General features: G+C 39.2%; 1 protein-coding gene across 1 annotated transcript in view; it reads right to left on the bottom strand.

Moving 5' to 3' along the window:
- The window catches only part of ADGRE3 (adhesion G protein-coupled receptor E3), a 105,187-nt gene extending 92,319 nt beyond the window's left edge, over positions 1 to 12,868 (bottom strand). The window contains exon 1 of the mRNA XM_082454445.1: positions 12,685 to 12,868. The gene's annotated coding sequence lies outside the window, so the exon portion shown is untranslated. The remainder of the gene's footprint in view (positions 1 to 12,684) is intronic.
- Positions 12,869 to 14,184: the final 1,316 nt, after the last annotated feature.

Below are 14,184 nucleotides of genomic sequence, written 5' to 3'. Positions count from 1 at the left end.
TAAGTTTTAGTGTATACCTTAATGAATTTTATATATGTCTATACCACCCACATCAAATGTAAAATACTTTATCTCCCCGTAAGTTTCCTTGGGCCCTACCCCAGTCAATAAGCCCCATCATCAGAGGTAACCAGTATTCTGACTTCTGTCACCATAAATCTGTTTTTCCTGTTCAGAGAAATAGCACCACACAGTATGTCCTCTTGTGTCTGGTGTTTTCACTTAATATAGTGCCCATAAAATTTATCTTTGTCATATTATCAGCAGTTTATTCTTTTTCTTTCAATTTTATTTTTTTACATCTTTATTGGAGTATAATTGCTTTACAATGTTGTATTAGATTCTACTGTATAACAAAGTGAATCAGCTATATGTATACATATATCCCCATATCCCCTCTCGCTTGCGTCTCCCTCCCACCCTCCCTATCCCACCCCTCTAGGTGGTCACAAAGCACCGAGCTGATCTCCCTGTGCTATGCAGCTGTTTCCCACTAGCTATCTATTTAACATTTGGTAGTGTATATATGTCAATGCTACTCTCTCACTTCGTCCCAGCTTATGCTTCCCCTTCCCTGTGTCCACAAGTCCATTCTCTACATCTGTGTCTTTATTCCTGTCCTGCTCCTAGGTTCATCAGAAACTTTTTTTTTTTTTTTTTTTTAGATTCCATATGTATGTGTTACCATACGGTATTTGTTTTCTTTTTCTGACTTACTTCACTCTGTATGACAGACTGCAGGTCCATCCCCCTCACTAAAAATAACTCAATTTCACTTCTTTTTACAGCTGAGTAAAATTCCATTGTACATATGTGCCACATCTTTTTGATCCATTCATCTGTAGATCGACACTTAGGTTGCTTCCATGTCCTGGCTATTGTAAACAGTGCTGCAATGAACATTGTGGTACGTGTCTCTTTTTGAATTATGGTTTTCTCAGGGTATATGCCCAGTAGTGGGATTGCTGGGTCATATGGTAGTTCTATTTATAGTTTTTAAAGGAACCTCCATACTGTTCTCCATAGTGGCTGTATCAATTTACATTCCCACCAACAGTGCAAGAGGGTTCCCTTTTCTCCACACTCTCTCTAGCATTTATTGTTTGTAGATTTTTTGATAATGGCCATTCTGACTGGTGTGAGGTGATACCTCATTGCAGTTTTGATTTGCATTTCTCTAATGATTAGTGATGTTGAGCATCCTTTCATGTGTTTATTGGCAATCTGTATATCTTCTTGGAGAAATGTCTATTTAGGTCTTCTGCCCATATTTTGGATTGGGTTGTTTGTTTTTTTGATATTGAGCTGCATGACTTGCTTGTATATTTTGGAGATTAATCTTTTGTCAGTTGCTTCATTTGCAAATATTTTCTCCCATTCTGAGGGTTGTCTTTTTGTCTTGTTTATGGTTTCCTTTGCTGTGCAAGAGCTTTGAAGTTTCATTAGGTCCCATTTGTTTATTTTTGTTTTTCTTTCCATTTCTCTAGGAGGTGGGTCAAAAGGATCTTGCTGTGATTTATTTCATTGATTGTTCTGCCTATGTTTACCTCTAAGAGTTTTAGAGTGTCTGGCCTTACATTTATTACTCAAGTAATAACTTTTTTTTTATAAGGACAAAATAATCCAGAAAAAAACTTGGAATATTTATCTAATTTAAAAGCATACCTCTCCACAGAGAAATGTGAGAAATAAAATCATTAGTACATATGAATTCTTTCCCTTTTAGGGGTTCACTGAATACAAAATTTCTTAGAATTTTAAAACTCAGACTGGAAAGGAAATGGAAAAGATCTATTCATGTTCATTTATAACAACTTCTTAGGATATTAGTTAACCCTGCTAAATGTCAGTAGAACATTTTATGTAGCAATGAGAAATTACACTATTCTGTAATATATTTTTACAACCTCAGATGAACCTCAATCTTGTGTAACTGACTTCCTAAAAAGTTTGTGTAAATAACACTTTGCTAAATTGAATAATTTTACTTGCACGTAAATTAGATATTATCTAAAGCAAACAACCACCCCAAACTCTGCTCTACACTTTAAAATTTTTACATTGCAATAAAGAACAAATTAATATGTAATTTATATTCTCATTGCTTGCTTAGTATAATCATGATCTTTATGACAGATCTAAAAACATTTACATTTTTAATTGAAAATGCCTACCAAATTTTTGGCATGATGGTTTTTTGAATTTCTCCAAATATAACAGCTTCAGAAGCTGATTCCATGTTAATCCCACCATGCTAGGCCAAACTTTAGCAGAATATTATAATATGTCCAGGCAGCAATATAGCTTAGACCTAGATGTAATATAGAAGCCACAAGGTAATGCTCTCCTAAGCTTCCTCTAATAAGGGAAAAACACATATAAACAAGTATTTGGTATTCAAAAAAGAATACCAAGAAGTGCAACCTAATCTTGAAAGATAAGCATAGAACATAATAATTCCCATATGAAGTCCAAACCTCAGAGAAAATAGTGGGTCAAATTCTTGGCAGATTTTAAATGACTTGACCTTGTTGAGAAGAATGAACGTGAGCACTCCAATTGCACCTAGAATGCGTATTCTGGGAGGGTTAAACGGAGCTCCTCAGACATAGCGGGGACTCAATAAATATTTATTGTGTGAAACAGGGAGAAAATGCAATAGTTCTACTCATCAACATACTGCCAACAACTACAATACCTGAAAACAAAAATTTCTTGAATGAACAGTTATCACTGAAATTACATTAAAGCTACACTCATCTTTGGCCATGTGTTAACCAAAAAGACAAAGAGTGGGCAAATGCAATCAACTGACCAGGTATTTTTCAATAACAGGTCACTTCAATATGCAAAGAAAGAACAGAATTTTAAAATAAGTTTTTTAAAGCTATCGGATCAAAATATTGCAGAATATTGTAGCTTTTTTCCAAAACCTGATTTCTGAGCACAGTCTAACTCCCTAGTTTACAATGCTAATGAAACTGCATTTAGCAATGTTTGCTAATCCCTGTTTAGTAAGTAGTAGACACTTAAATGAAATAACCTGACTTTAAGCAGGAAAAGGACAGTTGATTCTTTTCAGGGAGATGCACCAGAGTACCTCCAAAACACTTTGGAAGAAAGAAAATGACACTGTCACAGAACACTCAAAAATATCATAATTTGTTTATAGACTACCAGCTAATATATAAACAAATCTGTATTTGACTATGATCCTTTTACACATTCGTGGGAAGATCATTTCACAGGTTTACATAAGTATAGCAAAGTTCTTTAAGGTAACTGAGCAACTGAGCTCTACTAGCTTTTGTTATCTTCTAAGATACAAATATTACTTCATTAATCCAACTTATAAACTGATGTATTTAACTAGTAAAGTAATTACACAAGAAAAGTCATGAGAAACTTCATCACATAGACTCTATATAACACTTTCAGTATCATAACAATAACAATAAAAATACCATTTCTAATGTTACTTATGAAAGGATTCATGTTCCACACTATCAAAGAGGGCTTAGAGTAAGCACAAGTGACACTGAAAAACGCCACAACATCCTGAAAGAAATTGTTAAAATGGAGATTGAAATATCTTTTCTATTATACATCACATCAGCAAACCTAGAAAATGGAAAAGAGCCCAAGGAGGCATAAATTGAGAAGATACCGCACCTTGCTGCTTTGCCATGAGAGTGAAATATAAAAAGATACTATTTTGAATGCTGTTAAATTATCAAAGAATGGTAAAAGTTATGAATCACAGTGTTATGGTTGAATGGAGCCTTATGATGCTTTATTGTAAATGTAAACCTTACGTTATCTAATAGGAAAATGCAAAAGACTCATTCTACCCAGATTTTAAGATTTCACGTGAAAGACAACTTTAAAAATTAAATCTAAATTCTGTCTTAACAAAGTGGTAAGTACTATAAGGACCAAGGGGCAGGCTTACTAATGACATAATAAGGTTTTGAAGTGCTAGGACATATTTATATACATATCTGAGGCCTGAATCACTGGGAATACTTGCAGCTATTTTAAGTTCTATGGACCCTAGAGTTGAGTTCCATTTAGCTTTCTCTTCACACCCCACCAAAGCTATTTTTGGCCTTTCTGTGACTTAACTGTATAAGCAAGGGAATAACCCATTGTGCATGCTTTCCTGCCCCATAATTAGTTGGGTTCCAAAAGCAACTTTCACCTGACCTGAGGTCGGGATGTAGAGAGTTACAAGGTCCTTTGGGCCTCCTGTGCATGCCGCCTGATCTTGGGCAGATTACTTAACTTCTCAAGAGAGAAAGAGAAATTATAAAAGTGTTCTATATTGAGTGCCGGTGAACACTAGTTGCTGACATAAAAGCTCAGTAAATAACTAATTTTATTAAGAATCATCTAGTCTACACAATGCTATAGAAACAATATGGTACTGGCAATAGAAACAGACACATAGACCAACGGAACAGAGGACCCAGAAATAAATCCACGCATATATGGTCAACTAATCTTTGACAAGGGTGCCAAGAATATACAATGGGAAAAGGACAGTCTCTTCTATACATGGTGCTGGGAAAACTGGATATCCACATGCAAAAGAATGAAACTGGATCCTTATCTTACATCATGCACAAAGATAACTTGAAATGGATTAAAGACTTAAATTTAAGACCTGGAACTATAAAACGCCTAGAAGAAAACATAGGGAAAAAGCTCCTTGACATCAGTCTTGGCAATGATATTTTGGATATGATACCAAAAGCACAAGCAACAAAAGCAAAAATAAACAAGCAACTAAAAAGCTTCTGCACAGTAAAGGAAACAATCAACAAAATAAAAAGGCAAGTTATGGAATGGGAGAAAATATCTGCAAACCATACATCTGATAAGCGTATGGTTTTTTGGATATATACATTTGCTATGTTCAAAATATATATGGAATTCATATATCTCAATAGCAAAAAACACAAATAACCTTATTAAGAAATAGGCAAAGGATCTGAATAGGCATTTTCCAAAGATGACATATAAATGGCTAATGAGGGTACACGAAAAAGTGCTCAACATCACTAATCACCAGTGAAATGCAAATTAAAACCACAATGAGATACCACCTCACACTTGTTAGAATGGCTATTGTCAAAAAGACAAGAAAATAAGTGTTGGTGAGGATGTGGAGAAAAGAGAACCCTTGTATAACATTGGTGGGAATATAAATTGGTGGGAATGGAAAACAGTATGGAGGTTCCTCAAAAACTTAAAAATAGACCTATCATATGATCCAGCAATCTCACTTCTGAGTATATACCCACAGGAAGTAAAATCAGTATCTTGAAAAGATATCTGCCCTCCCATGTTCTTTGCAGCATTATCCACGATAGCTAAGATGTGGAGAACCTATGTGTCCACTCACGGAGGAATGGATAAAGAAAATGTGGTATACATATAAAATGCAATATTATACAGTCTTTTAAAGAAGGAAATCCTGCCATTCATAACAACATAGATGAACCTGGAGAACATTTTGCTGAGTGAAATAAGCCAGACAGAAAAACAAATACACAGGGAAAAACAAAAACAAATATGATCTCACTTATGTGCATAACCTAAAAAAGTCTAATTCATAGAAGCAGAGAGTAGAATGATGGTTGCCAGGGACCGGGAAGTGGGAAAAGTGGGGAGGTCAAAGGGTACAAACTTTCAGTTATGAGTAAGTTCTGGGAATCTAATGTACAGATGGTGACTACAGTCGATAATACTGTACTGTATACTTGGAATTTGCTAAGAATACATCTTAAGTGTTCTCAGCACACATCAAAAAAAAAAAAAGGCATCTATGTGAGGTGATGGATATGTTAATTATCTTGATTGTGGTAATCATCTCACATTGTAAATGTGTACCAAATCATCACACTGTATACCTTAAAATATATAGAACTTTTATTTGTCAGTTATACCTCAGTAAATAATAAACTTACTTTTCCTTTAATAAACTTACTTTTCCTTTCCACAGCGGAATCTTTCCCCTACCCAACCAAACTCTTAAAAAGCCCACCTATATCGTTTTAAAGATAGAGAAAATAAGATGCAAAGAGTTAAGAACTTACTATAAGTCAAATGTTAGAAGTGGAAATACAACCCAAGTCTCTTGACTACAAATCTAATATTTTTCAGTATACCTTTCTGTTTCTAAGCCTCTTTTATGGAACCATTTGGAAAATCATTTCTTTGAAGAGTCTTTAACTTGATAATTAATTCTAGAGAAAAAAGCCAGGTTATTCCATTAAGGAATAAATGTAGCCACTCACTGCTTCATTCCACCTTTACCAGAAATAAGACAATCCCCAAAGCAAATGTATAGAATCAGTTATAGGGCAACTCTAGTTGTCAGTCAGTGCTCATTCAATCCTATATTCAAGAGTATCAACAGCAATCACTTTATTAGGTATATCATAGGTATTAACAAAGCTAATTAAGCCACAAAGAGTTCACTCATGTCTTGTTTTGCTCAAGAAAACAACTGCATAATAATTTTAGAAAATGCTTCACTAAATAATTGATATTTTAGTAATATAAAAGTTAAAATTAGCTATAGGGACTACTAACGGAAGTTCACCCTGTGGCCATACTGGCTAAATAAGGGGATATTACTGTCAGTAGTTGATAGGTATTTTATCTTTAGACACTAGGCAGCAAGTTTTAGCAGTTTTTGCCTTCTTGTTATGCAACATCCAAAAGTTTAATGGATTTCTGAATTCTAATAACTTGGAAGACAATTTTGGACATCAACCTTCCCACACAATAATGGATCTCACTAGTTTCTTTAACTCATCCTTATTTTTGGTGAGCCATTATTAAGGTGCACCATAGCTGCATTGCATTAAGTTACAAATATACAGAGTTCAAACCCACAAATTGCAGTGATAACTATTAGCTCTTGGTGGGGCTAAATTAACCTAGTACCAGTTGCCAGGACAATCACTTGAGACCAGAATCTCTGCTTAGTAATTCCTGAAGCATTTACCAGTTTACCACCATGTATAACTAACTTTTAATAATCATGGAGAAACATACTTCTCACTATAATACGATTCAAGAACAGCACAGATTCTAGAAGTACACAGGGCCAGATACAAACAAGTCCATATCCTTGACCCCTCAGGAACCAGGATTTCTCTCACACACACTGTTGCTCATACCCTCCTCTCTGTCTCTCTCCCTCTCTCTCTCTGACACATTTTTAGACATTCTGAAAATGTCAAAGCATACCCCAGCACAGTGTAATAGTGCTGTGGAACCAATAGAAAACCTATTCTTCAGTAATTCTTAGAGCTCAGAAATCACAGCTGATGACCAATATCAGTCTCTTTTTAATTAGGAGAAATAGGATAATCCTGTGGAATGAACGCTGTATCTGGAATCGGAAGATATGATTTGAAATCCACTTTCTTGATGAATGAAAGTATATATTGCCTTATATATAGCAAAGCACTCACATGTTTTCTTCCTTTGTACCTACAACAATTAGAGATACAACGTAATATTGGGGAGGTTATTCAGGTACTCATGAACTTGCCTCGTCCTGCAAGCTGCCACAATAACATTCACCTGAGGTAAACAACACTGCTTAAAGGGATCTGCCATGTTTGTTCCTACAAAAATGAAATACTAGCAAAGTATTTTTCCACAATTTGTTCATAATTAAGTATAATCCTGTTTTCTTTAGAATTACTATAACTCCATTATAATTTGTTTTGCAGAACAAGCACAAGTATTATCCTTCTAGAATCAACTGGATGAGCCATGGAGTCATGGTCAGGTCTAGGGTTCAGATGAGAGGCAGAAAGGGAAGGAGATTGGCTCCTGGCTCTTCCATCAGCTTCTCACTCAGGTGTTTCACATCAATAGGTGAGCAGTGTTCTCTCTTTCCTGCACTGACTGTTGGCAAACCCAGTTAGAGACCAGCATCAGAGAAGCTCAACCTCTTGTTAAAATAAATAGAATATAGGACAGAAACAGCATCAGTGATTTGGTTTCTTTGACATTTAACGAGAGAACAAAATTATATATTGAAGACAAAAGACAACAGTGCCAGGCACAGACCCAGGACAGGTGCTGTGAAAAAGCCTATCGTGGTGGTGTCTGGGGATTTAAACTCTGGAGAAAAGACTAAAATTAAGAATAACAAAGTCATTAGTATATACTTCTTGGCAGATTATTAGCTGTACGTGGAAGCTTTGATAAAACAGGCTTTTAGCAATGTTTTAAATTTCAGATTTAAGAAATATCCTCTCCTACTCGCCATTTGTTGAACACTGCCATTTATTTCCATTGTTATTCATTGCCATGGAGCCCAATTACTCCTTTGTTTTCTTATTCACATTTAGTCCACATTATCACAAATAAAAATCACAAGGATACCATTACCCTTCAACACTTCCCCAATGTATAAATCCTAATTTGCATTAAATCCTTGAAGCAACATACATTGCAGTGACTGAAATGTCCTTCTGTAAAAAGTACTGTAAATAATGAAAGAATTTTTAGCTCAATATATATACACGACTTTACATACAGTTAAACTGACCAAGGTGCTTTTATACACCCTAGGTATACAATATTCAATATGCTTAGAATAATCGTTATTTGAAAGGAATATAATCTTTGAACATAAATCAGTTTAAGAATAAAAAAACTTCTATAAGTTCACTTATCTATTTTGCTATTGACCCACTGATGTAGAAATTTTACGTACCATAATTAATGGGAAAATTTAGTTAATGAACGCTGCTGATACTTAGTGTAGCTCTCAAAGGCTGAAAACCTTTCCCAAAAATCAGTATCTGAAACCTGTCTCTTTAGGAAGAACAGTCAAAGCTTTAACTGTTTTCAGTCTAGTATAAGAAAGCTTTGAAACAAGTTAACTCTAAGCACTCAAGGAAAACTATTTTTAAAAGCGGGGTGGGGGAGGGACAAGAGGAGGACCTTAATTTTCAACAATATCGGCCTGAGAAGTAACCTTATAAGAGAATGTCTGAGTATCCTTAAAAAGAGAGAGAAAAAAAGTAATTTAAAATGTTGGAAGTCCACAAACTGAGCATAGCAGTAAAAAGGACTCGAGGGAAAATTTAATGAAAAATAAAAAACTGAAAGCAAATTATTTGATCAAAACACAGACACAACACACACATACATGCACACACACTGCAGGCAGTCACTCAGCATTATATGCTACCTGGCTCTGTATTTTCTTTTAAAATATAACCATAACTTCTTAATGTATAAAACAATAAGGCTCTCAAGGTACTCATGAAAAATTCTTATCAAATTTCACTCTAGAGTTAATGATATTAGGCATGTTAAATCAGGAATCAACACATGCTATTTTCCATAGCAGGAACTATATAAATTACAAGCTCTTCCACGTTTTTGTTATTAGGTTTGGTACACTTAAAAATAAGCGGTATTCTACATCGAGTGCTCTAACGCAACTCTTTTTATATCTTTTAGAATTTATAATTCATCTCAGTGCTCAATCCTTACAAAAAACCACAAAAGGACCTGCAATTGCTATTTACTGTATTGCACGATAAAACTATATTTGTTCTGTTTTTGAATTCATAGGTTTTGCTTTATGAAGTTTTCAGAAAGAAGCAACTTTATTATATTTTCATTGTTACTCATGATTTTAGCTTAAAGATCATTAATTTTAACACAACATCCTGCTATATTCTCATTTGGGTTGTTCTATTTATCTCAAAGGTAGACTTATGTATTACCGTTACAAAACAATAACTATTTGCATAATACTTCATGATTTTACATCTATTAAAAACACATCACAGGGAGCCTGAGGATGCATTCAGTAGCTTGTCATTCACCACTTCAAGACCCTTCAGAACTGAACAAGGGGGAGGGGGACATTTTGCTAAAGGCAGAAGAAATGAATATAAATAACAAACTTTGAAGTTTTAAAAATACAAAAGAGAATTTTAAAAATGCAAACAAAAATATGATCAGATGCATAAACAAGATAATTTCAATTTTTAAAACTCCATGTTCTCTATACAGAGCAAGGTGTTTGGAGATTTATGCATTTTCTATTATGATAACCATTGAAATTATCTAAAAGTGTGCTACGAAAATAAAGAAAATTACCATCTTCTTGCTAGATTTTATAAATATATTAAAATTGTGCCTATTTACATAATTCAGCTTTTCCTCAGCCTTGTGAAATAATCGGAGTATCATTTCTTTATTATTCTAGACTTAACCCTATAAATGTGCATATTAAGAATGTTTCAGAGGGAGATAATAATGATCTAACATGTTCAGAAATTACACTGTCTCATAACTTGTTTTTGGTAAAGCAATTACAAAGAAAATTGTTTACATCTTCTGTATTCTCTTCCATAACCACCAGTCCAGATTAAAAAAATACTGAATGCTGTTATGTCACCTCTAGTCCAAATGCTCATAGCACTTGAAGCTTTTTGTAAGCAATATGCTTCTATACTAAACACATATCCCTGAGCCACCACCTACCTAATTTAACAGTTTTAAATGTAGTTTCAAATGCAGCGTAATACCATCTTAAACACACACACACACACACGGAGTGTGCAGAAAAGCAAGGAGGTGGAGAGCCAGAAACGGAGCACGTTGTTGTTTTTCATTCATGCAGTATAGTGACGTCAGTGTCTGCAGCAGCAGCAGCGGCAGGAGCCTTGACCTGTGGAGGCTACAATCCACTGAAGTCAGAACCTTGCAGAATTCAAAAGAAACTGAGTAGATAATTGTTTGAAAAATTGTTCAACTGTTCATAGCATGAATTCTAAATAGATAAGTAAAAAGAATAGATTAGTTGTATAGTTTTAACTTAGGTAGAGAGGAGCAAGGTGGGATGTGGAGAAGTAACAGAAAGGTAATATCATCAGGGAACCGGGGGCAGAAGAGCCTACATTCAAAATCATTTCAATGTAAGAAACTGACAAAACCACCTGGTGTTGAAAACAACAGAAAGGCCTCTTCTATTCCCAATACAAGCTCTCTGATGCAAATCTGTCTCCTGAACAACCAGACTCAGAGAAGTGTTTTCATCATGATCGCGTTAAAATTGCATTCAACTCAGATGTGACATACTACAAGAGGACAGTTTAAGCCTGGTCACAAATTTCATTAAAACTACTTGATGATGGACCTTGTAATTCCTAAGCAATTAAGACTTCTGAAGGATGCAGAAAAACAAGTTGTACTACGATCTGTTGTAAGATGTGTTTATCAACAAAAGGGGAGGAGGTACTAGATGACCAATATATTGTTGCAGCAATTGCTGAAACTACTCACTATGCCTGCAAACGCTCTGAACACAGTCTTTCTACAGTGCTTATTTTATGGCTCTTACATTAGTCCCTAAAAGAAAATCCCCAAACTCAATCTATGTACTGTTGAAACTAAATCACTCAAAAATTTATGTAACTGCTGCCTTCTTTTCATTCTGTTACCTCTCATTTCATACAGTTCTAGAAAATGTGCAGAGGAGTTGCAAATGGCATTAATCTGTTAGAAAATGGTGGCCTTTTCTATAAAATACAGCCAAAGATGTGTGTTCAGTTGTGGTCATTATTAGGGCGATCACGTTGTTTTCATTCATTCATTCAGGATTTGCTGGAGGATGTCAGTTTCTGCAGCTGGCTTGACCTGGGGGAGGAGTGGGGGAGCAAATTCCTTCCGGTGCATACTGATTACAGGATGCATTTCTCGGTGCTCCTGTACACATACCACTGCACTGCATCCTACCCTGCCTCACCATCAAGTGGTCTGAAAACAAGGGCCTCGGCAACATGCTAATTACAGGTCAGAAATATTCAAACAAAACACCAAAACTGCAATCTATCTTAACACAATCACTTTCTCCAAGTCTAAGACCTTCATCAAGAAAACTCCATTAAAAAAATTAAACATACCACATAAACATTGCACAGGCTCCACAGTGATTCCCTTCCAAGCAGAGATTTTTCCCCTCGGTATGATCCGTTCTCTCCACAACGCAGCAGCCGCATCTGTAGCCCTAGCGTGCTATCTAATAACATGAGCTACTCCTCCCTCCCTTAGGAGCTTTACATCCCTGTTTTGGCGAAACTTCCTTTTCTCCCCCAGGACTAAACTAGATCATTCACCGTGTCCCTAAACGTAAACCAAACCACACCAAAACACAAAACATTAAGGGAAGCCGACAGCATCCACCAGCTCACCATTACCTTTGACACCTAAGAAACACGAAACTTGACATCCTGTAACAGCTCAACTGAACTGTTAAGTGTACTTAAAAATAGAAGGGAAAAAGGGAGCGCACTCCACAAATAGGTCCCTAGAAATTTACCATGAAAGGCTTGAGTTGGGCATAAACTGTTTCCAGTGCAGTACCGCCCTGATGCATGTGACTATATAAAGTAGAGAAAAGAGGGAGCCCCCCCAAAAAAAGCCAAACCAAACACTATACGCTTCAATTGCACATCCAAAACTGTCCCCTCTACACACCCAACAGGATATCCTTACATCATAACTGGTACCTCCACCTCCCCACCCCGAAAAAAGAAAAAAACAAATTATCCCGATAGGCACAGACACGTGATAGGAACTTTGTAGGAAAGCACTAAGAGGCTGTAGAGATTACAACCACCACCTTACCTGCTGCCGGAGAGTTTGTGTGCGTGTTGTTTTTAAGTGTTTCGCCCAGCTCCTCCTTCCCGCACTACAAACAGCAAACACATGAGTGAGCTAATCAGCTCTTAAACTGAAAAACCTTTCGATCCAGGCGAGTGATGGAAGATAAAAGCTGAGGGGCGGCAGGAGGGTCAAATAAAAGTTGCTCCGCAGTTGGGTCAAATAAAAGTTGCTCCGCAGTTCGCTCATCCAAGCACCGCAGCGACCGCAGGGGGGTGAGGTTCGCAAAGCCACTTTCACACCTTCCATAATGCACTAGCAAAGAGAAGCCCGGAGAGGCTGAAGTTGCCACGGAGGGCACCGTCGGGGAGACGCAGCCCGGGAGGACGCAAGGGTTGGGCTCGCTACCTCTGCACACGGGCGAGCCGGGGCTCCGGCGCTCAGGTGAGTGGCTCCTCCGGTGGCTCTCTGGGGACCGTCTCGGGCGGCCCTTGGCCCGCGGCGCCTGCTCGGTCGGGGCCGCGGTCGGCGGCGCCGTCGGGCTGGGCGGGCTGGGGCCGCGAGCCGCGCCGGGCCCCGGGAGGCTGCCCAGCGAGGCGGCGGCGGCGGGCGGGCGCGTGGGACTGTGTCGGCTGCCCCGCAGGAGCTGGTAGGGCACCGTGGCGCGGATGGGCTGCAGCAGCCGGCCGGCTCCCGCAACCGGGGCGCAGCTCACGCCGTCGCCGCCGCCGCCGCCCGCACCGTTCCTGCTCCCGGCGGCGGGGGTGGCGGGCGGGGAACCCGCGGCGCTGCGCCGCATCCTCTGCGGCGGGGGATGAGGAGTCTGGGAGGAACTGGAAGAGGAGGAGGCAGTGCACATGGTGGCTCCGCGGGCCCTGGACGATGCCGGCCAACACCGAGGCGCGGAGCGGGAGGCGCGCGAGCGTGCGGGAGCCGGCGCGCTAGTGCGTGCGAGTGTGTAAGGGGGAGGGGCGGGGGGGATCGTGGAGGGGGAGGAGTTTCTCTGCTCCCCCTTCGCAACGCGCACCCCCGCCGCCTCAGCGAGGGGGGGAGGGGAAGGCTGCGAAAACAAACGTCCAACGGCCCCAACACCCGACCGGGCTCGAGGTGGTGGTTACGGCCGGGGCGGCGAGGAGCCCGGAGCCGCCGCCGCCGCCGACACGGGCAACGCGCTGACAGGGGAAAGGGGCAGCCGCCGGCATCACGCAGACTCGCGGGGCTGCACGCGCAGGAGAGCCCGGCAGCTGCAGGGAGGGCCGGGATCCCTGCTTCTGGGGACCTGGTAGGGGGAAAGGGCCTCGAGGTGCCTGGCTGAACGCAGAGACGCCCCACCGCAAACTTCCCCGCCGCCAGCTTCTCTGCCCGCTCCTCACTCCAAAAGGCACCTTACTTCCCAACCCGTAGCCCGCCCCCTGCACCGCCTCCCGGCGCTCGGGGCGGGCAGGTGACGCAACGAGAATTCCCATTGTCTCCGTCACTCTCCACCAGAACGCGAGTGATTGGTTGCCGGGTAGGAGTGAGAGG

Source organism: Balaenoptera physalus (assembly GCF_965194825.1).
Source record: "Balaenoptera physalus genome assembly, chromosome: 3".
NCBI lineage: Eukaryota > Metazoa > Chordata > Mammalia > Artiodactyla > Balaenopteridae > Balaenoptera > Balaenoptera physalus.
Note: the sequence above shows the minus strand (reverse complement) of the source record. Positions and strands in the feature narration are given on the sequence as shown.